The following is a 21,518-nucleotide window of genomic DNA, read 5'->3' on the forward strand; positions in this document are numbered from 1 at the left end:
TGGATCCTCGGTCGTGGAAGAACTTAGTGCCGGCTGCCTCCGTGGCACCGCAGTACGACTCCTTACAGTGGGATAATGTGTTAGTTGTAGAGTGATAAGGCTCAAGGCTGCAATAAATCAGGAGTCAATACAGGATAGAGAGGATGATCCTCTTTACTTTTTTTTTTTTTTTTACACTTTATGTTTGGTTTGAGTATAGCAGATTTCACCGTCACACATTTCTAGCCTTAGCCGTTTCCTTAGCAATCTGATGAATCCCAGATTGCCAACATTTACAGTAAAAGGAATAGTGCTGTATATCCACAGCCTGTTATATCTTATTCCTCTGTGCCATAGAGCTCTATAGTTGCCCCAAAAACTATTAAAAAAAAAACATCAGTGAGCTGCACTGTTGTACTGGGTGACTGCTTTATCTGGACTCAAACCCACATACACCACCCTGGTGCTTTAAACCATCACTAGCGAACCACGTGCTTGGGTAAAACAGTCCTCAACAAACACAGAGAAACTTCACAAATTCTTCTGCCTCATCTTAAACATGCAACAAGATTTGAAAATAACACCGCCTCACACACACACACACACACACACACACACACACACACTGCAGGATATTATTCAGAATACTGTGCCAAACAGAGCAATCGGGGAGCCAAGCACCACCGAATGTGATCTCAGCGGATCTCATGAGGAAGCAGAAGTAAACAAAATGGAGACTTCTGTGCAACAACTTGCTTCAACTCTGCAGTCAAAACTTAAATCGAATGATTTGATGGAGATTCAATTAACAGGAAGAGGGATTTTTTTTTTTTTTTTTTACTTTGCAAACATCTTGACTTTTATTTATCATCTACAGCCAGGATTTTGCATACGGCTATTTATTCCAGCAGTCAGTCAAGCAACATATGATAATAATGTTTGAAATGCACTCCAACCCCTAAGTCTGTACAAAAAAACAAAAAAAAACAACTAGTCCATCAACTTCGTGTACATTTGGCAGCAAAAAGGTATCCCTATATTTTTTGAGTAGGTATACTGCCAACTCTTTTAAAGCTGTTTGTCTATGGAGTGTCAAAGCTGTCAAATGATGTTGTCACATAAACATGTCACCGCGAGATCCAATATCTAGCCCCCGTCCACTCGCTTGACAGAATGACGCCTCCTCCGTTAAATCCTTCCCTTGCCTGCACAGTATGACTCTTCATAAATAAACAAACAGAGACAAAAGACAGCCGAATTCTTACATGTTGAAATTCGACTCTTTGAAAAGCCAAAAAAAAAAAAAAAAAGAAGAAGAAGAAGAAGAGGAAAGTGCTTCCAGCAAGCGGGTGTTAACAACCAGCGACTGTCTTCCACTTAACTACCCATAGCTTTTGAATTGCATTAGAATACATGAGGACTCCTAGACAGCGAGGTGCTCTCCCCTGGTTCCTAATGTATGACTATTTCATATGGACAGGAGAGGGGAGTGGGGTGGGGGGTGTTTGAGGGGGTGATTGACACAGGCCCACATTAGGAGCAGCTTTTGGAAATAGGTCCGCGGAGACTTGGCGGATTGGGTCTGCTGAAGGAACGGTGTCTCTGCAAGGAGCTGTGCCTTCTTAACCCCACTCATTGGTATGCCGATGTGCGGGTAGCGAGCCGTGCTCCAAACGGCACAGCCTTCCAGACTGCAACCCCCCCCCGCCCCCACCCCCTTCCTCCTCCTCCTCCCACCCCAACCACCAACACCACCCCAACACACTGCTACGCAGACACAATCCCACTGAGGACCCATGACGATATGCAGCGTGGAATACTGAATCAAAATAGACTCCAATTAATAATCACATAGTTAGTTCATTTTCGGGCTCCCTGTGTGCACACTGCGGCCTGCAGGAGAGCTCATCCTTCCAGGAAGTTTCAGCAGGGAAAAGTTTGGTATAAATTTGCTCAACGTGCTGCAATGCACAAACACACACATACACATACACACACACACAGGGAACGTCAAACATGTCAAGTTTCAACTTGGTGGAAATAAGAAGGCACAGGCCCTCGAGTCTGTCCCTCCCATTCCTCCCACATGTGACAAAACACAGGCAAAATAAAATGTTTAAATTTGGTTTCAGATCTCACTTCTGGTCTCCAGAATGAGAGGAATAACATGTCAGCATTGAGACATACTCTGCTGTCAGGTAAGAAGACAGAATATCACTTTACCCTATTGTGACTTTGAACTATATGACGGTAAGCAGACAGATTGTTTTTGTCACAGAACTAACTGACCTTGAACCCAACTGTTCTCTTTTCAAACTCTTCCTCCGTACATCTAAAAATATTCTCATCAGAAGCAAACTGATAGAATTTACAAGACCTAATGTCATTGCAAAGAAATATTACCACAAACATACAGTACATATTTTTGTCTTTATCATTCGAAGGGAGTTATCATTTAGCAAGCTTTGAGGTCCAAGGTGAGACAGGAATATTTGAGTATGCCTAATGAAAGGCAATATAAAAGGTGCCTCTTGTGCTGTTTGAAATCAGCTTGTTTTGTTTTTTGGCTATGTTACATGTGCTGGCACTAATTATACAAGCTAGGTAGTCCTCGCACATTCAAAAAAGAAAACTCGACCATTTTTGACATGTTCATTTAAAGTTACTAATCAGATGTAAATATGCAAAGCAGGTCCCGATGGGATTTCTTTGATATGCAAATTGAAAGTGCAAACAAAGGTGGGGGAGATGAAGGTTTTTTTTTTTTGTTTAAAAAAAAAAAAAAAAAAAAAAAAAAGATCTCAGAGATGGTATTGTCATGACATTCTGCTGGAAAAGAAAAATGGGAGATGCGACCACTAACGGCATTCTTGCACGACCAAGGCCAGAGCAGGCAGCCAGCGTTGCCCTGCAAATGTGTGGGCATCATCCACCAGCAACTCAAATCCACAGCCAAATTTCTGACTCCTGTTCATATATCAAAGGCAGCGTCCGATATGAATCTAGTCCTATTTGCCTTTCACCCGCAACAGAACATGTAAACAGGCATGACAGTGCTCGCTCCCCACCACCCCTCCACCTCCTCCTATCATAACAGCAACTTACTGGCCAGTTATCTGTTTGATGGGATGTAAAGGGAAGGTCAGTGTTTCCATAATTCACTCCAGAACCATAAATCACATTATATGATCTCCTCTGCACAGGGAGCTGCCGTGTGCTGTTCACTCTGAAAGCAGAAAACGAGCAATTCACTGCTGTATAATATGGCACTTATGGGCACAGGTGGAGGTTTTAAAGACTTTGTTTTCCTCTTGCTGTCTGTCTGTGTGCTCGGATTCATTATTAAAATCTTACTGCTCATAAATGCAATCACCATTTTCTGCACGTTAGCACAATATTAGCTGTCCAGCGCTCTGACTGTAGCTGACAAAAGTCCCTTTGTGGTCAGCGATGGGAAGCAATGGAGGGAAACTGACTTTTATTGACACGCGGCTGTCAGAATGGAGACGGGACCGCTGTTCATTTCCAATTTCAGCCCACAGATTGGAATCTGCCGCCGGGCTCTACAGTGTCTCAAGCACCATTTTCTGAACCTATGGTGTGGAAAACATGATTTAATTCCTGTTCAATGCTTTTCATCAGATTCTCCATCTCTCCAAATCGTCTTTGTGAGGCATCATATTGAAGAAGTAATTGTGCATCACTGCGGATGGTGGAGTGCAACATCCTCTGGTAAAGCCAGGGGTAAAATTACAGCGGGGCTGTTCACGTACACTAAAATATATGAGGGGAGTTGGAGCTGGTTGTTCCAGTCCTGTTACTGATAATGATTTTACTTACTGTGGCACGTTTACCTCTTGTCAAATACACAAAAATAAAATATCCTCTTGCACTGTTCGAATTATGTTTCAATGTAATTCCCTGCTTTTACCATCTGTGCTCTGTACTGTTTACAACACGGTGGTAATGTTCTTTTTCAGTGAAAGTGACTCATCGAGGTGAAAACAACTGCAACTAATGAAAAGTGACTGTAAACCGATACCCGGCTCTGTGATCAATATTTTAATTACATCTATGCGGAAAGTAACATGATGCTGCTCTTTCAACAATGATAGGTTTATCCACGCAGAAGTGGAAGGTAAATAAGTCAGAGTTCCTCTACAGTAAAGGCCCCATTCATTTTTCCCCAACAGTATTTTTTTTTTACTTCAGAAAAAAACACACGGTCCAACTTACTTCAACTTCCACGGCGTGCTGGGTGACGCTGACCGACAGGAGCACAGTCACTCCGCTCAGCTCCCTCCACGCTGCCTTCCAACAACTCCAAAGCCTCCATGTTGCATCTCTGTGTTCTGTGGAAACAGAAATAGCCAAGTCATGGTTTGAAGGTACAGACTGACCGTGAGCAACTAGCTTAGCCTGAGTGATAACACTCTTCTGTGAAGAAATCCCATCCCCAACTCTCAACAAAACCCAGCTGACTCCTGAATGCAGGCTTTCCTGGCTTACCAACATTCACAGGCCAGTTAAGAAGATGGACTACTGCCATCATAAAATTAAAAACTCAAATTAGTCTCCCTTACTCTGCTCATTATTGAAAAAAGTGACTAAAAAAACCTAAATGTACAGTTGCTGTCATGTTACAAATGGTCGTATAGGAGGGAGGGGACCTCGAACTCCGAGTTCAATTTTTTACTTGTTTCTATTTCTGAGGTTTCTACTAATATAAGACATTTTCATATACATTACCAATGAGAATGCAGTCGCATTTATTCGACTGAATAAGCTTACAGAAAGGAGCCTGCCCCGAGCCTCCAGTTAACACTGGCACTTTTTTTTTTTTTTATTACGATTATGAAAAAGATACAAAACTGTAAATTTGTTAGGGTGAAATGTTAATGCTCAAATCATTGGTGAATTCACCTGTAAATTAACTTTAAAACTCTTATTTGCAGATTTGTTTTTTTTTTGTTGGCACAGCTTGATCCAATTTCCTAATAAATGAAGTGTGGACTTTGATGAATAAACACTGCAGTTACCCTCACAGATGAGAAACATTCATTGTTCTGTATTTACAAATACACTCGGCTTTAAATATTGCTATTTTACGGGCGTTGCAGACATGAATATCTCAGCTGTATAGCAGAATTCAGCAAAATTACATCCTAATTGCTTTAGGATGAAGAGATTTGTCACACAAGAGACAGAACACACAGATATATCCATCAAATCCTGTATGTTTTCCTACTTGTTGACGGGCTATTGTGGCCAAGCCGGCGCTGGAAGTATGGAGGGAAAAATAGAGGGATTTATTATCCTGCATTGAAGTTCACCCCAAAAGAGCTAGCATTTCACAGGAGCTGCATGCTGACCTTTCCGACAGCCAAAAATGTCATTGAAGGTTTAAGGCAAAGAAATCCAGTCGTATTTAACCAAGCCTTCAAAATCTTTGACATTTCTTCTGATGTTGCCACAGGATGGCACCCTGAAGACTGAGAGCTGGCCTTCTCATAGAGAGCTATAGCTTTCTACACATACAGGCTTCACATGGAAGCAGCCCTTGTGCAAACACCAGTCTCCACTATGAAAAGAGAGGATTTAGAGATATGGCATCGCAGCTGACAGAAGATATGATTTGGCCCCCTTTTTTTTTTTTTTTTTTAAAGCCTCTCTTTGTCTGCTTATTCTCCACATGAATGGGTTATTAATTAGGAAAGACACACACAGGTCATGTGGCAACAGTTGCTGATTATTTTAGAAAGATTACAGAGGTGAAATGAAGATATTGCTCAGCTGCTAATGTACCTTTTTATTTCCTGATAAAAAAAAAAAGAACTTAAACTTTATTTACTTCTTAATTCTTCCCCCTCTCTCTCTCTCTTCGCACACACACACATACACACACACTTCACTGAATCAGTGCGGTGCCAGTCCACATCTTCCCTGCCACTCACTAAATTGGAGAGAGAGCTGCTCTGCGCTCAGGCAGAACTAAACTAGGAAGTGCTAAAGCTGGAGGCAGAAACAAGGGACACGGATGGGGGTTGGGGTGGGGGGGGAGGACAGGGTGGATTGTGAAAGAGAGCACAGGGGTGGTGGTAGGGGGGTCGTGGTGTGTGTGTGTGTGTGCGTTGGAGTGGAGGGGGGGGGGGGGGGCACACACTCAGCACCACTGGATACCACCGCGGTGGTCCCTCACTGATTCACATTCCCCTAATCCCAGTTGGCAACCTCTTGGACAGGCACACTCACTCCACACACACACACACACACACACACACACACAAACAAATGCACGCACACACAAACACACCCACTACCCCCACGCTGTTCTAACTCACTCACTCTTTTAGAAAATGGATACAATGGTGTGGATGGGTTCAGCTTCGGATGAGGCACAGCCGCAGATTGAAGTCTTTACACTTGCGTAGTCATCTCAGTGGATTGACATCACCTCCAGCAAAGAGGCTGAGCTCCTGCGAACATCAGATCGACCGAAGAGCTAAGGGACAACGGTATTTACTGAATCACCAAAGCGCGAGTATTTTCAAAATGGAAGCACCTCACTGTGAAGCCTACGTACTTTCATTTACTGAATACAGAGTTATTTACAGATTCTCTCTGTTTGAAACGTGGCTGCTTCTTTGGCTTGAAGCACTTGTCGATTTTAATCCCACAATTGATATTTAGAAATTGGAGTGGAGGTGGGATGGGAAAATTCATCTGGACGAACAAGTACAGCCTGGCTTGCCCACTGATGCGTAAGATACAAGTGGAAAATATTTCAAACTACATCTATCACAGGTTTCCAAGTGAAAAACAATTAATACTACTACGAGTGACCGAGACTTTACTTGGCATCAAAGCACAGCCAAAAGGAGAAGGCCAATCCAGTCCCCTCTTTTTACCATGAGCAGAAAAAGAAACAAAAAAAAAAGAAAAAAGAAAAAAAAAAGAAATCTGTGGTGTCAGAAAGAAGTGAGGTCAGTGAACCTCTGTAGCCTGCTCCTCATCTCTGCTTGAGACTTGTGGCTCAAGGGTACACGAGCTGCCACTGGCATGACACACCTGAATCTCACCAGCTCCATCTCCGGCAGGCACCGCGTTTGAACAAGGAAGGAAGGAAGAAGAACGTGCGGCAGTAATGGCGTGCTTCTGCAGACGGTGGCTACCAGCTTTTCAGGATGGATGCAAGACGCCGATGGTGGCCGTTTCTGGAGGACAAGAACAGAGAAAAGAACGATGAAAAGAACGGCAGAAATATTACATCTGAGGCTAAACTGTTCAGGGTATCTGAAGGTCTGACTCGTGCAAAAACCTAGAAGTAAGGACTTTAGGGAGAGCTGTACATTCCCCAAAAAAAACTTGTATAGTAAAAGATGAAAATGGATATGAGGTTTCACACATACACACACACACCTGTGTCTTTGGCTCCCAGCCAGGAGCTGTGACACACACACAGACAGACTATAGTTTTGTCCATCTGGCTGCGCTTTCCACATTTTACTTTTCTTAACATTTACATGTGCATCTTTATTCACACTCCGAGTCTCAGACCTCTGTGATTGTATTCAGGGCCTGGCTGCGTTGGAGCTCTTACCTGGAATCCTGAACAGTATGCGTAAACAGAACAACTACATGAGCTTGAGCAGAAAAAAAAAAAAAAAAACATGTCATGATTTGATTTTAAGCGCGCGAGTCTTTCTGTGTATTCTGATGTGTAATTTTTGTCATGTACCCGTTTGGTGTGTGTCTTGCGTCCCTTCACAGAAACAATAGTTCTTACCTTTTGCTACAGACTGTTCACAGCCCAGTCATTTAAAGAAAGGGAGGGGGGGGGGGGGTAGATTTTCTATATGAATTAATTACAAATGCTTCGAAATGTCAAGTATAGATAAAGCTTAATACCCTGTCTCCTCCCTTCTGCAACAGAGAAGCTTTTAAATGGCTCTCTGCCAGCCCCTATCTGCCAAACGACACCAAGGTTACTGGGAGAAGCTGAAATATTCATAATATATGCAAAACCACCGCTGTCCATGGACAGTGTTCATTGGAATTCAAGAGCGAGCTTCAAACCTTTGACAACTGCTTAAGTAATTAGTTGCTGGGAGAGCGACACCCCCCCCGCCCCCCACCACCTCCACCCAGCCCTCCTCCCCCTTCCACTCCCTCCCTCCGCATAGCTGCTGAAACTGGCAAGTAAATATTAGAGCATTTTATCTTTTCAGTTTGATGGTATAATTGAATGTGTTAAGGAAAGGTTGTTGGATTTCGTGTAATCTACATTCATCTAAAAATAGTTTGATGTGAAATGAGACATTGTCTGGATTCAGTAAATTCAGTAAGAGGACGTTTTAGTCAGCTGACTTCAACCACAAAGGCTGCAGCACTTTTTCCCTTCCCTTTACATTATGATAAGAACTGAACCACACTGAAGGCACAAAAGGCCTCCTCTGTTTTCTAATCTGAATATGTAAGTACCATTTGGATTCTAAGCAATTAAAGAAATTTGCTGAAAATCTAACACCAGCATGTAATTTTAATCAAACATCTTACATTTTGAATGGAAAAGTCTGTCTGCGTGCTCATAAGTTATGTAACACTCAGTTTGCTTTTTGAACAAGGTGCCTCATGCCTAATTCTGCCGTATTTGACTTACAGATTTTGGCCAATGTATTATTAATAGCAGACAACAAAGAACAACATGTTTTGTGTTGAAACAATAGCAGAATTCAGTGTTGGGCACAGGCCTGTGCTGCTTCTCTGCTGTATCTTCACTCTCTCCCCCCCCCCCCCGTCTGCAAACTGCTAGCTGCTGGTCAGTTCGTCAGGGCTGGGAGGCTGCTGCACAATGAGAATCATGCCCGAATTGGAGCGGAGCCAAAGCCCATTCAAAGCAACTCCCCATGCCTAACGCATTACCCCGGCTTATTAATCTGAAGAGACCGTGTTTTTGTGTTTACTAAGCATGATTCGCTTCTAATTACAGTGAAATAATTATACTTCAAAGGAGCAGGGAGGCAGGATAACTGTTCAAAGACGAGAGCACCTCTTGTCACGGGGAGAATTGCTCGCCACAACAATGCGGGACAGCAAAATTAATCAAATGGATTGCTGAGATATTAGAGTCTTTTAATATCATCAGTCATGTTACATATACAAGTGCTCAATCACACTAAATTTCACATATACACCACCACATTTTAATATTTCCTAACACCTGTACATCATAAGTAAGTGATTTGATTTTACGGGCATGCCGTGAAGCTATTCATAATTTACGTTCTTATAAATTATTAGAAAAATCCTTTCTAATGATTAATCTTTTATAGACTTAATTTATCGTTAGATTTGTGCAGGTTATTGATGTATTTATAAGCGAAAGATGGTGTTTAATAATCCGGAGATAATCAAATCCTGGATTGAGCACAGGAAATTTTAACTCTTCTATTTGAATTTTATTTAGTGAGGTGCATCTTAAACTTACATACAAGCTGACTAAGTGGGAGTAACATGATCATGTAAGCCTGACTCCAAGCCCTGGTTCAGCAGCCATGGCTGGTGTGAACAATTGGACCACCCCCTTTTTACGAGCACAAGTGTCCTTGTCCTTGGTAAGGCGAAGGTCGGTGTGTTCCCCCCCCTCTCTCTCTCCCGCTGTGGCGCTTCCACTGGCCATTCATTTGGGCCTGTGATGGCTCTAATAACATCTCCATCACATTAAAACCCGAACCAGGCTGAGGAGATGTTAATACTCCCCTGCACTCGCTGCCGGGAAATTGGTCATGTATTACAACAAGTGCTTTTTAAGAGCCTCCGTGGCCAAGTCTATGGAAACGGCAGATATTCATGGCTGCCTGCATGTGAAGCTCTTAACACGGTGGATTTTCAAGTTGTGACAGTTCAAGGGAAGCAGCGCTGTTAACATATTCAGAATGGTCCTGTAGCAAGGCCGTTCCTCCAATTCCTCTTTGCATCTCCACTGCTCGGCTGACAAGGTTGCCTGTGATTTTTTTTTAAAAGGCGGAGATTAGAGAGGAATGCTGCAAAACACTCAACTCAAAAGCAGGGTCTACTAAAGGGATCATATTGAATTTAAAACACCTGGTGAATAGATGGGCAAGCAGACAGCCCCAAGATAGATAGATAGATAGATAGACAGAGAGATGAAACTACTATCTCTATCTGTTCACAACATACATGTCTTTGTTCAAATTTATACCAGAAGTATTGTCTTTACTGCTTTATGATAATGCAAAATTTAAAGCAAGTGAATGCTGGAAATAAAACAGGGGAGGCTTTAACAGCAGCAAAGCACAAGTCAGAACTGCACTGCATGATAACTGCTTACATGACTTTTCTTTAAAACCTGGAGCTTGTATATACAATGGGAGTAGGCTTGAATGAAAGCTGGTCTATAGCTGGTCTGAGGTGTCTATGATAAAAAAATGACAACGCCATTGACAGAAAAATGGGTCATAATAGCTCACTGGGCCACATTGTGCACGCAAGTGGGTTTGAATAAAGTTGACGTGTGAATGAAAAGAAAAAAAAGGAACAAAAAGCAGAACTTCTTGACAAAAATTTGAAAAAAAAACCTCTTCATCTCGTCTTTTTCCCGTCTGCTGTCAAGTCACGCAGGCTTCGATACTGGATCCATGAGCAGCTTTTTTCCTATGGTCTCTTAACGGACTTATGGGGTCCTTTATCCGGGTTTCAGTTTGACCGAGCTATGGGCCGAAAGGAAGCGGTCAGTGGGAGGGAACATTAATGAAAAATAAATAAAAAAATTGCTTTATCTCATTATCTCACATTCAAATGATGTATTTGTATTTGTTTACATAGCTAATGGAGAAGATAGATAGCTGATAGATAGATAGAGGCAGCGGTCCTCGACTGGCTGTCACTGCTAGTCACCATGGTGAAGGAGGGATTGATGGCTCCCATTGGCTATTGAAGATGTATACATCATGTTGGTCCAGGGCTGCTGCATCCAGATGGACTCGGGCCATCCATTGTCTGTCAGGGACACAGCTGTCTGAAAAGTGTCGTCCTCCCTTCTCCCCTTTTTTTTTTTTTTTTCACAGCGCTAACGAGTCTTTCACCCGCCACGTCGGATGACGTCGTCTATAGGGGCAGGAAGGGTATTTCCTGTCAGAGCACCAGGTTTTCAAGAGGCGAGACGAGGATGAGCGCCGCACTGCATGTATAGTTTTCTGACATTATGTCAGAGCAGCAAAGCTCGCAGTGATTTCTTATTTCCTTTTGTCTGCACAGAGGAACGATGATTTCCAGGGTAATATTTTGAAGTGCTGGGACACGAGAATCTAAAGAGGGTGTTGTGAAAAGGTGAAGGATGCAGTAAAAGAAACGGTTATTTCAGCTGTCTTATTTCTAAAGTCAGGGAGACTGCTTAAGTGCTGGGATGTTTACTTTTGTCTTACAAGGCCGAGGTGCAGCTGAAGTATCAGTTATCGATTTTGACAAATACTTTTCTTCACGGAATGGCTCAAAAAAGTTAGAGTTCTGGTTTGAGTCCAGCGTCCTTCCTCCATATTTGCAGAAAACTACAGGTTAGCTCTTATTTAAAGTCAGTATGTGCCTCACAGTTTGAGCTGGACAGGATATCTGCATCTTTAAAGGGAAATAACATTTTTACAACGTGGCAAAACAACACATATCCGAGCCCCAGTGCTCTCTCCCTCTTTAATCAGGTCAAACGCTTGTCTCTGAGCTGAACTGAAAGAAAGTGAAAGAAAGTGAAGAGGTGTATTCCCCAAAGTGCTGAACTACTCCTTTAACCAAACCAGAAGCGGGTGTGACACATGCACACACTCATCCACAGACACACTCGCATGCATTCCATCCAGCCAGCCAGCCAGTTCATCGCCTCCCCCTGTGGTGTGAGGAGGGACTAGGGAAGCATGGAGTTATTCACTGTCTGCCTACTTGTTTCTAATAGTCTGGCACAGCGTGACTGACGCTGCCCCTCTCAGCCGTGATTGAGTGTATTGATCCTGAGCCGCTGCCGCCGGCGTGCTCCCTGGACACCAGGCGGGAGGAGACCAACAATCAGATCCTTCACTGAGGGAAAAAACCCTCCTCATCTGCCTTAATCATCCGATCGATGATTAGCGCGCCGGCCCACTCATGTCTTCCTCTCACTGACAGACATCTCCTCAGTCTCTGCTTGCTGTTTGTTTTTTTTTTTCTATCGTCACTTCCTTGTCTTTATTTCCTCCTTCATCCTGCTCTGTGTGTGTCTTTTCTTGAGCACTGCAGGAAAAGAGTGTGTGTGCGTGCGTGCACGCGTGACTGAGGCCAAACACAGAAATATTCTTCAGTGAAAAGCTCTTCTGCTGACCATCCGATTTGTTGTGAAAGTGAGGAAGACAGGGAAAGAACTTGATTAGAGGGAGAAGTGGAGAGACAGACCGAGAAATATGGGCAGAGAGAAAGAAAGACTAAGGTGGGGTGGGGGGGGGGGTAATGGAATCCGACAATAGGAACTGTTGAATCACCAGCTGCTTTTTGGGATTGGGACGCTTCCAACCCTCTCTCCTAGCCCTCGTAACCCCCTCCCCTGCTGTCGTCGCTAGCCAATGGTGCACTTCTCCCTCCTTCGTTCGGCGTTGATTGGGCAGCAAATTGCTCCCATCACCTGGCATTAGTCCAAGTCTCACCAGTCAAAGCTTTTAATCTGATCATTATCCTGGCGCTAAGCAGCAGCAGCAGCAGCAGCAGCAGCAGCACAGCTTCTGTTTGCCGGTGCAAGATATGGCGGCTGATCGAGAGAGGCGGGACGGCTGCAGAGTTTCAGATCCACTATTTGAACGTGTAGATTATCAGAACTGGATCAAGGACCTCTGCCTGTGACTCTCTTCCTTTTGTTCTTCCTCTACTTCCTCTTTAAATCCACTTCCAAGGTTACCCCTGTAAATACATTTTGTATTTGCATACCCTCATAGAACACAATGGAAGCAAACAGCAGTGTTATTTTCCCATTCAGCGCAATTCTCTGACCATTTCACCATCGTCCACTCTCCTAACAACATGTCCTTCAGTGAGGTGTTCATCCCTCTTGCTCATCATGTTCTTAAAAGAGCTTATACTCTTTGCCTTTCAACTTGCACAAATGAAACAAGGCTTCATCTTGTGCAAAGCATCCACTGAAAGTTTGTAGTGACTGTTCAAATCTATTGGAAGGTGGCAAAAGTCGCTAAGGGTAAAGGTAGCAATTGTCCAAAAAGCTACGGACAGAGACAGAGAGGGAGAAAGGAGGACAGCCAGAAAGTGAAAGAGCAGGAATACTGAGGTGGAGGCTGTTTTGGTGAGCCATCCACTTCACGTACTCAAGCAGCCTGCTCATTGAATTTTGTCACATTTCAGTAAAACTTCTCAAGGCTGTTGCTCTCAACCCGGCAGCAACAGAAAGTTCAATGCAAAACACGTGTCTGCAAAAGCAGCGGGGCGACGGTGAAAAGTTCCACGAGCAGCCTCGCGATCTGTTTCTTTTTTTGTTTTGGTATGTAAAACGCACGCTATCCGCATGCCCTTCGATTGCATGTTGAGTACAACAGTGTCTAGCACATGATTACAGTGGCCCTTCATGGCGCACGAGGAAAATGCCAGCCAACGGCTCCTGAGTGCTCATTTTCAATTATGTTCTATTAGGAATTCCAGCATCTACTGCCCCTCGCAGAGAACCCACTCCTGCTGCCCACCCACTAACCTACACACTCTCCATCCGGCACCCGAATGGGCCAAGAGCCCAGCGAAACATGCCAGGCGGCGAAACAATGCATGATGTAAGTTTTGAGAGCGTTGAGAGGCTCTTCACGCAGAGAATCAGCCCGCACCGTCTCTCGAGATGTAAGGGTGGGTGAGGGGAAGGTGGTGGGGGGGGGGGGGGGGGGGGGGGGGGGGGGGCGCAGAAACAAAATGACTGTTTTTAGAAGATCCACTTCTTCCTGATGAAGAGAAAATCACCCCCCCCCCCTTCATGAAAATGGCTCTTGTGGATACAGAGGATAACTAACACTAGAGATGGGTAGTTATTGTTCAAGTAGCGTTCTCTAACTTGCAAATAGCCCCTCAAATCTGCGTGGAGGGCTTTTCTTTAATATAAATGCTGGAGTACTCCCTCAAAGTAAATGAGGTAAAGAAATTAGAAGCAAGATTAGACAACAGAAGCGTTTGCTGAGTGTGAGAAGTTAATTCCTCGCTTGCAGGCGGCACAAACAAAGAACTCATTCGGTTTCATGATAATTGAACAAGTTTACAGTTTGCTAGCTGCGGCTCGAACCTGTGTAAGTAGAGGCAGAAGCAGGTGATGGACAGAAGTGGACCCCCCCCCACCTCTCCAAGTAAGTGACTAATGCGCGACATCAGTCTTCACTAATGCCCGACTGACATCCAGTCTATTTGGCGTGACACAAAACAACCACCCTGTTGTTTCACTTCCCGATTCCGGAGGAGTTGATGGAGGGTGTTGATTGTTGTGTCGTTCCCATGACAAACAGGAGGCAGGGGAACCAATTAGTTGCAACGGCTTTTAACATTCCCCTCAAACCGGGAGGAGACGCAGAGGTTTGATCTAAGGTTTAGCTTGAGTCTGCCAGTGGCTTAATTATAAAGAGGGGATGTTTTCCCAAGGCCAGAGCATGCAGACATATTACTAATTCATTCTCCTAGCTTGAATACATTGAGTTTTGCATGCAGTGTGTTTTGGATACATATACTGTATAACCACATTTATTTGTACTGATGACCATGCACTTTGTGTACCCAGCATTCGGGACAGGAACACATACTGCCTTCGGGAAATCTGATAATTCCACAGAAAAATATATTTAAAACAAAAAAAAACATTAAATTGAAAAAAACTGTTATGAAGATAGACTCTACCTTATGAAAGCCTTCAGCTGCAGGACTCTTTCTCCTCATAATCTTCTCCTCTCCGGGGTCACGGGAGGCTGAGGTCTTTGTCAGCACATCTTCTTCAGTAGGCGGGAAGACCCCCCTCAGGTCACCAATCTGTCACAGGGTCAAAGATAAGTCTATTAATTTCTATGATCTATTTAAAATTAATCCAAAAGACACTGAGAGTACACTAACAAATGCTGTTGCTATTTACAGGTCTGCACATGCTGTTAGCATGAGCTCAAGAAAAATCAGGATCATAGCGTAACCTTCTCAAATGAAGCGGTTCGATATATTCCAGGAATTTGTCCTTTCTAAAGAAAAACATGGCTGGACTCAGCCGTGGATTCTATACAATGTTATTTTTGTCAGCAAAAACTATGAGGAAAAATATCTCTTGATGAAGTTGCATAACAAATTTTATCAGCCGATAAGTCACGAGTAAGTGTCATTTAATAACCTGTGTGCGTCTGTGAAGTCGCCACCAAAGAGGTGGTTTTGCAACATCTCACATTTGAGTAAAATTACGTCTCAGCCAGTTCAAAAAGACCAAAAAAAAAAAAAAACATGTGCTGTGAATGTGATGCTAACATTATTTTCCAGACACATTTTAAAGTATGTAAAAAAATATTTTATTTTGTTTAGGAAGTACTTGGGGAGTCTGTTGTGCACCAAAAGTGGCGACTAGAGGACACATCAGAATGGTGAGTGTAGCTCCTGACTTCCTTTTGTTTATGGTGTTTGACAGAAAATGTAAAAAGCACAATAAAAACAAGACTAGACTGAAACATCTCTGGACTTTGTTGACTAAAACTAATTATAATCAAATGACTAAAATGAACTAATTATGCCGCAGTGATGGAGCTTTAAAGAGAATCCACTTGCTCTTTTGATTCTGAGTGACCGATCAACACGGCATAGCCTTGCTCCCATTTTCCCACATCTGTAAAAAAAAATAAAAAATAAAAAAAATAAACACACATCAGCAATGGACACAAACACTGAAAAGTAAAGTGCATCACCGTCAGCTGGATTTAGAAAAGTCTTTAAGTTCTTCATGGTGGATTTTCATCTGCTGGGCTGCTGCTGCTGCTGACTTGTTGGACTTAACTGTGTAAATGGTTCACCACATATGGCAGCTGCAAGCTTTCGGGCCAACTTGTTGAATTTGATGGATAGTGAAAAGGCCTTCGGGCTGCATGTGCTGGCCCTCCCTACCCCATGCTTTCTTTCCTTCTTTTCTGTCTTTGTTTCTTCCTCTCCGACTCGCTCTCTGTGCCTATTGATTATCAGAACTTCCTCTCAACACTCGGATATATTGCCTCCTCTCCTCGCCGTTGTCTTCGCTGCTCTGACTGTTGGAGGTTCTCCAGCACTCTCCAAACATGTCTGATCCTTAACAAAGGTGAGGGGCTGGAGCTCGTTGTGTTCCAGCACAGCAGAGGTGAACGGAGAGAGGTCTGTGTTCCTGGCACACGATTCCTTCAGCATGCTGTCACGTCTCTTCAACTCTCCCCTTCTCTGATGTTACCTGACAGGTGAGGGTGTGTGTGTAGGTGTGTGTGTGTGTGTGTTGTTTCATGCATTCTGCAGTTGGGTGCAAGGCGGGGGGGGGCTGCTGCGGGTGAGGAGGAGGTGAGGAAGGGGGGAGGACAAAAAACAGGATATGGATAGGGGGGGCGAGGGAAAGGATGCAAGAAAGAAAAGAGGTGGGAGGTAAGTAAGTAGGAGACGAGGGGGGAGCTGGGTGTATATGTGCACTGTGGATCTATGTGTGTCTGTAAGTATGTGGGCATCTGTGTGTGTCTATCGATTTGTGTATTTGTGTGTGTGTGTGTGTGTGTGCCATGGACAGGGAGGGTGTGTGATGGCAGTGCCTTCAGGCTCCTCCAGGCGTAAGAATCAGTGAGCAGGTGGAGCGCACCGGCAGCGCTGTCTTCTGACGAGTCCCCGCCGTCTCCTGTTTTGTCAGGACCCCTGGAGCGAAGACCGGGGAGTGTGTTGGTGTGTGTCTGTGTGTGTGTGTCGAGCGGCTGGGATGCACTGTGATCATTAGGATTCACAATGGCTTTGACAGCGGGGCTCTGGAGCCGTGGACACAGCATATGCCCACAGAGATAACTGGTTGGCTGACTGGTTATCTTACTGGCTGGCTGGTACGCTAACTGCGTCCACTCCACAACACAAAGTCCAAATCCTTTAATTCAAAGCGACTCCGCTCTGGATACAAGGCCCGCTCTGTAGCCAACTTATAAGTATTGCATCAGGCAAGACCACGAGTCTGATTCTTTTTTTTTTTTTTTTGGTTTGCTCTCAAAGTTGGGATTAATTTTGCAGCAGCCTTGTTTTTATTGAAGTGAATTCAAAGCAGCAGCGAGAGAACATATTGGTGTGAATATCCGGGACTGCTGTTACAAAATGAGGCTTGTCTGTAGTAATAATTCTGGAGATGAATAACATGCCTGTTCCCCGCTAAGCATCATTTATTCTTACACGCAAGCTCTTTAGACCGAGGAAGAGTTGAATGTAGTGTGTATGTGTGTGTGTGTGTATGTGTGTGTGACTATCCTAAGTGTGTGAGTGGCTCAGGTGGTAAAGAAAGGACGTCCTAATAATAGGCCCCTGTCTCCACACTGGTCCACAGGCTGTAGCCGTATCGATTGTGCCTCTCCATCTTCTGCGTTGCCCGGCATCGTTATAGACCAGATACTGAGGGTTTAGTTTGGAATCTTGTGCAGGGCAGAGCAGCGATTTCTCCGACCCGAGCTGGATAAAGCCGAACGCCCCCAGGGGGGGTGGGGTGGGTGGGGGCGGTTGGGGTATGGGGGGGGGGCACTGGTTTTTAATTGTTTGTAGTGTTAGTTGGCCACGCTGGAGGCGAGCTCTCCAGGGACAGGCCTCCAGCCGGGGTCCTGACCTCGCTACTTACACACAAACACACGGCGACGAAAAACTAACACACCCGTGCACACGCAAGCCTCTCGGACAGGTACGCTGAAGCAACAGTGCCTGAATGCACAACAACACAACTGCATCAACAAACACAGGAGCTCCTGGCTTATTATCAGAAACCTAATTAACAATAATGCTGAGAACTCCCCTCTAAGACTCCAAATCGTTTTCCTGATTTATTGAAAACATTCATCTTTGCTTTAACTTCCTGTTCACCACTACTGCACTCATCACACACACATCTGCCGAGGACCTGTGTTTTTGGCGCTTTACTATTTGCCTGAAAACTATGTTCAAAACGCAACAAAATCCTATTAACTTCAAAACTGTACGTTTGCTTATTTTATTTAATTGGACCAAACAGATAAATAACTTCATATCTCCACAGCAACACTGTGGAAAATATACTGTATGAGCTAAGATGCGCAATAAATGTGCTTTGATTTTTTTGCTTAAGTGCCTTTTAATCGTTTGTAAGACTATAATCATTCGCAACAGTGAGAACCCAAATGGACTTCTCATAAAGAAAATCTAAAATCTTCTCTGCACGCACTCTTTTTTTTTCCCCTCCTCATCTGCAGAAGTGGTTGTTTTATCCTTTGATCTACAGTACATTAAAGTAATACTGTGGGTTTGAAAAACCATTAGATGGCCTTTTGCAGGGCAGCAGGTCTCTTTTAAAAGCACAATGAACCTCTGTACAGATCAGGTTAGAAACTTAGTTAAAGGCACAATAACACATAGTCTCAAATTAGTCTTAAATGGTGTTAGCCCTCAAATAAGACCATTGACTCCTGACCTGTGCTGCTGCTGGTCCAATTACACCTACAGCTTTTTCCTGTTTTCAGCTGTTTGGAGCGAGACGGCGAGTTCTCGGATTCAGTCAAGAGGGAAAATATTCACACGCCGTGTCTTTTGTCTTTCTGCCCGCCTGTCTTACTGTCTATCATACTCTCTGTCTGTCTGTCTGTCAGGGTGGCAGGTCTTGTTGAATAGAGAGTGGGTCATCTCCCTGACAGAGCTCAACTGGTAGTTATGGCAGCCTCGCTACGGCTGGCTGGCTCCACACAGTCACCAGGAGACAGGGGATCATCAAGCCTGTCCTCCTGCTCCGCCGTACACACATACACATCTGTGTTACACACACCCTCATGCTCTCGCTCTCACAGACACACAACATGCACCTATAATAAGAATGGCTAGATGAAGTTGTAAGATTATCATGACAGACAAGGACATATCTGACCATTTTCTAACCTTAGTTGCAGCTTACAAATTGCCAACAGGTCAGTCAAAATTGTGAGTTAAACCAAATATGAACTGAAATTAAAATTCATCTTCGCTGAGAAATTCTACATATATTATCTACTTGCATGCATATAGCTAGTTTCACTTCTAGCTTCACTTCAACCAGTGTGACAGCCAGTGTTTTATGGGCTTACTGAGAAAAAGATAAAATCACTGTATCAGTGTTTGTGGGCTTAACAATATGTTGCTCTCCAGTTAGCAGCACACCGGGAGATCTGACAGTGCGTCTCCTGGCTGATGGACGTCTGCTGCAACGGGTAAAACATGCCCCAGTGGCTTGAAACACAGACACACACACCCAGTTTTATCCACTTGTGAAAACTATGCGAAAATAATGCCAGTATTATAATCAAAATTTATATTTCCTTACATAAAAAAAAATGAGGAAAAATTCAAATCTAGTTTGGCTTTAATATATTTTGACTGCTCAGAACGACCATATTTACTTTAAGGGGACAGGGAAAAAAAAAAAAAGGCATGATACTCTGTCAGTGAACATCCCAGTTATTTTAAAGCCAACAGTGTTTTAATCTTCTTCGCCACTTAATGTCCCATTTAAATGTTCTGCAGCCTTCAAATATGAATCATGAAAATCTGCACCCGGGGGTTGGCCAGCGCAGTCTATTAGAATACATCACTACCCTACCAGGGGACCACTTTGTGCATCCCTCTAAAATGTATCATATCTCCACTGTAGAGAGGGAGACATGACTTCATGTGTCTTGTGATGTAAGTATTATTACAATTCATGAAATTCAAACACTTATGGCAGGGCCATTAATTTGAACCATAAGCTGTTGGGGAGAGATTTACAGTGGAGTTAAGGGCGATCACACCATTAAAGGACTTGGGAGGAAGACACAGAGAGAGAGAGAGAGAGAGAGAGAGAGAGAGAGAGAGAGAGAGAGAGAGAGAGAAAGACCGCGAGAGATAACTGCTTAGAGCCCGAGCTCGGCAATAGCAGCAGCTGTTTGAATTTCTTCATGTATAAATGCAGCAATTAATATTTCTGTTTCACGCTCTCAGGTCAAATTCGCAAACATTTCCTTCAGAATTAGAGGGGGAATAGTCGAGTTCTGAAGGTTCACCAGTTAAAACATAACCCCTGCCTTCTGCCTCGGCTCTGTCTCAGTACACAAAGTGCTGAATTTTGCATGAGCGCCTGAGCGTATAGCAACTGGAACCCTATAGCGTTGTTTACTGATACTTCCTTGAGGCGTCTCACTCCGCGCAGCCCATTCTGATAAGAGCGCGAGCAGCTGAGACCTGTCTCCCGTCGTTGCTGTGTGATGGTCTTGTTATACAGCAGAGCATGAAGAAACAACGGGCAGAGGTCAGGACATGCAGACGCACTTCTCTGCTTCAAAATGACCAATCGGGAAGTCTGCTCCCAGCCAATGTTCATTTCTCAGATAGAACTGGCACAAACTGACATGTGACTCACAGCAGAAATTGTCTGGGCAGTCCTTAATGCTGGTAAGTGCAACAAAATTTATTCCCCTGTTCCCGAGGAGATCGATTTTACTGTGGTATGGTATGACAAAGAGAAACTTTTAAACCACATTTAGTGAAAGATTACAGCCCCCTGACAAAGATGAACGCCCTCACCTCTTTGCTCTTACAGTAAACCTCTGTCCTTCTGTATCTGTATCTCTTCGCACAGAAACTGGAAGCAGCTAGCCTAGCTCTGGCCAAAGGTAAACAAACACTGTTAAGTAGTGAGATTTGTAGGCACTAGCAGGCATATTTTTTTAGGCAAAAAGCCCCCTGTTTATACGCTTTATGCCAAACTAACAGTCTCCTGGCTGCAGCTTCATATTTAATAGACAAACAAGCTGTATCTTCTCATCTGACTCTCTGCAAAAACAGCAAATAAGTGTACTTCCATAAATATCAAACTATCCCCTTAATGGTATGTGACTTGACAACTTGTTGCAGAAATACAAAGAGGTCCTTGTCAGCTGAAGTGGGTTAAGTAATGACTGCAAACGCAACATGAAGAGTGAAAGCCTCAAACCAGAAGACCAGGAAAAATAAAATCACCTTTTCTTTTCTTTTTTTTTTTTCTCAAGTGGTAGTTTAAACTCAGCTGACTCGTAATCTTCTACGAGCGGCTCGGGCTCCGTGTTTGCTATCATTTGTCACATGGCCACAGTGTTATGGGTTCAAACAGAAATTTGCAATGGCTCATTGCACTCCAACAGCACAGTTTTCCATCTCCACTCTCCCTTGGCCCAGTTTCATTATCCTCAAGGTATTCAAGGAGTAATGGCTTCTAGGGCCAGAAACCTATTGGCCATTTCAAGTTCTTTGGCCAGACCTTCATAGTTATTGTTCGGGAACTGCATGCGAGTGTT

The sequence above is a fragment of the Toxotes jaculatrix genome, chromosome 24 (genome assembly GCF_017976425.1).
Source record: "Toxotes jaculatrix isolate fToxJac2 chromosome 24, fToxJac2.pri, whole genome shotgun sequence".
Classification (NCBI taxonomy): Eukaryota; Metazoa; Chordata; class Actinopteri; family Toxotidae; genus Toxotes; species Toxotes jaculatrix.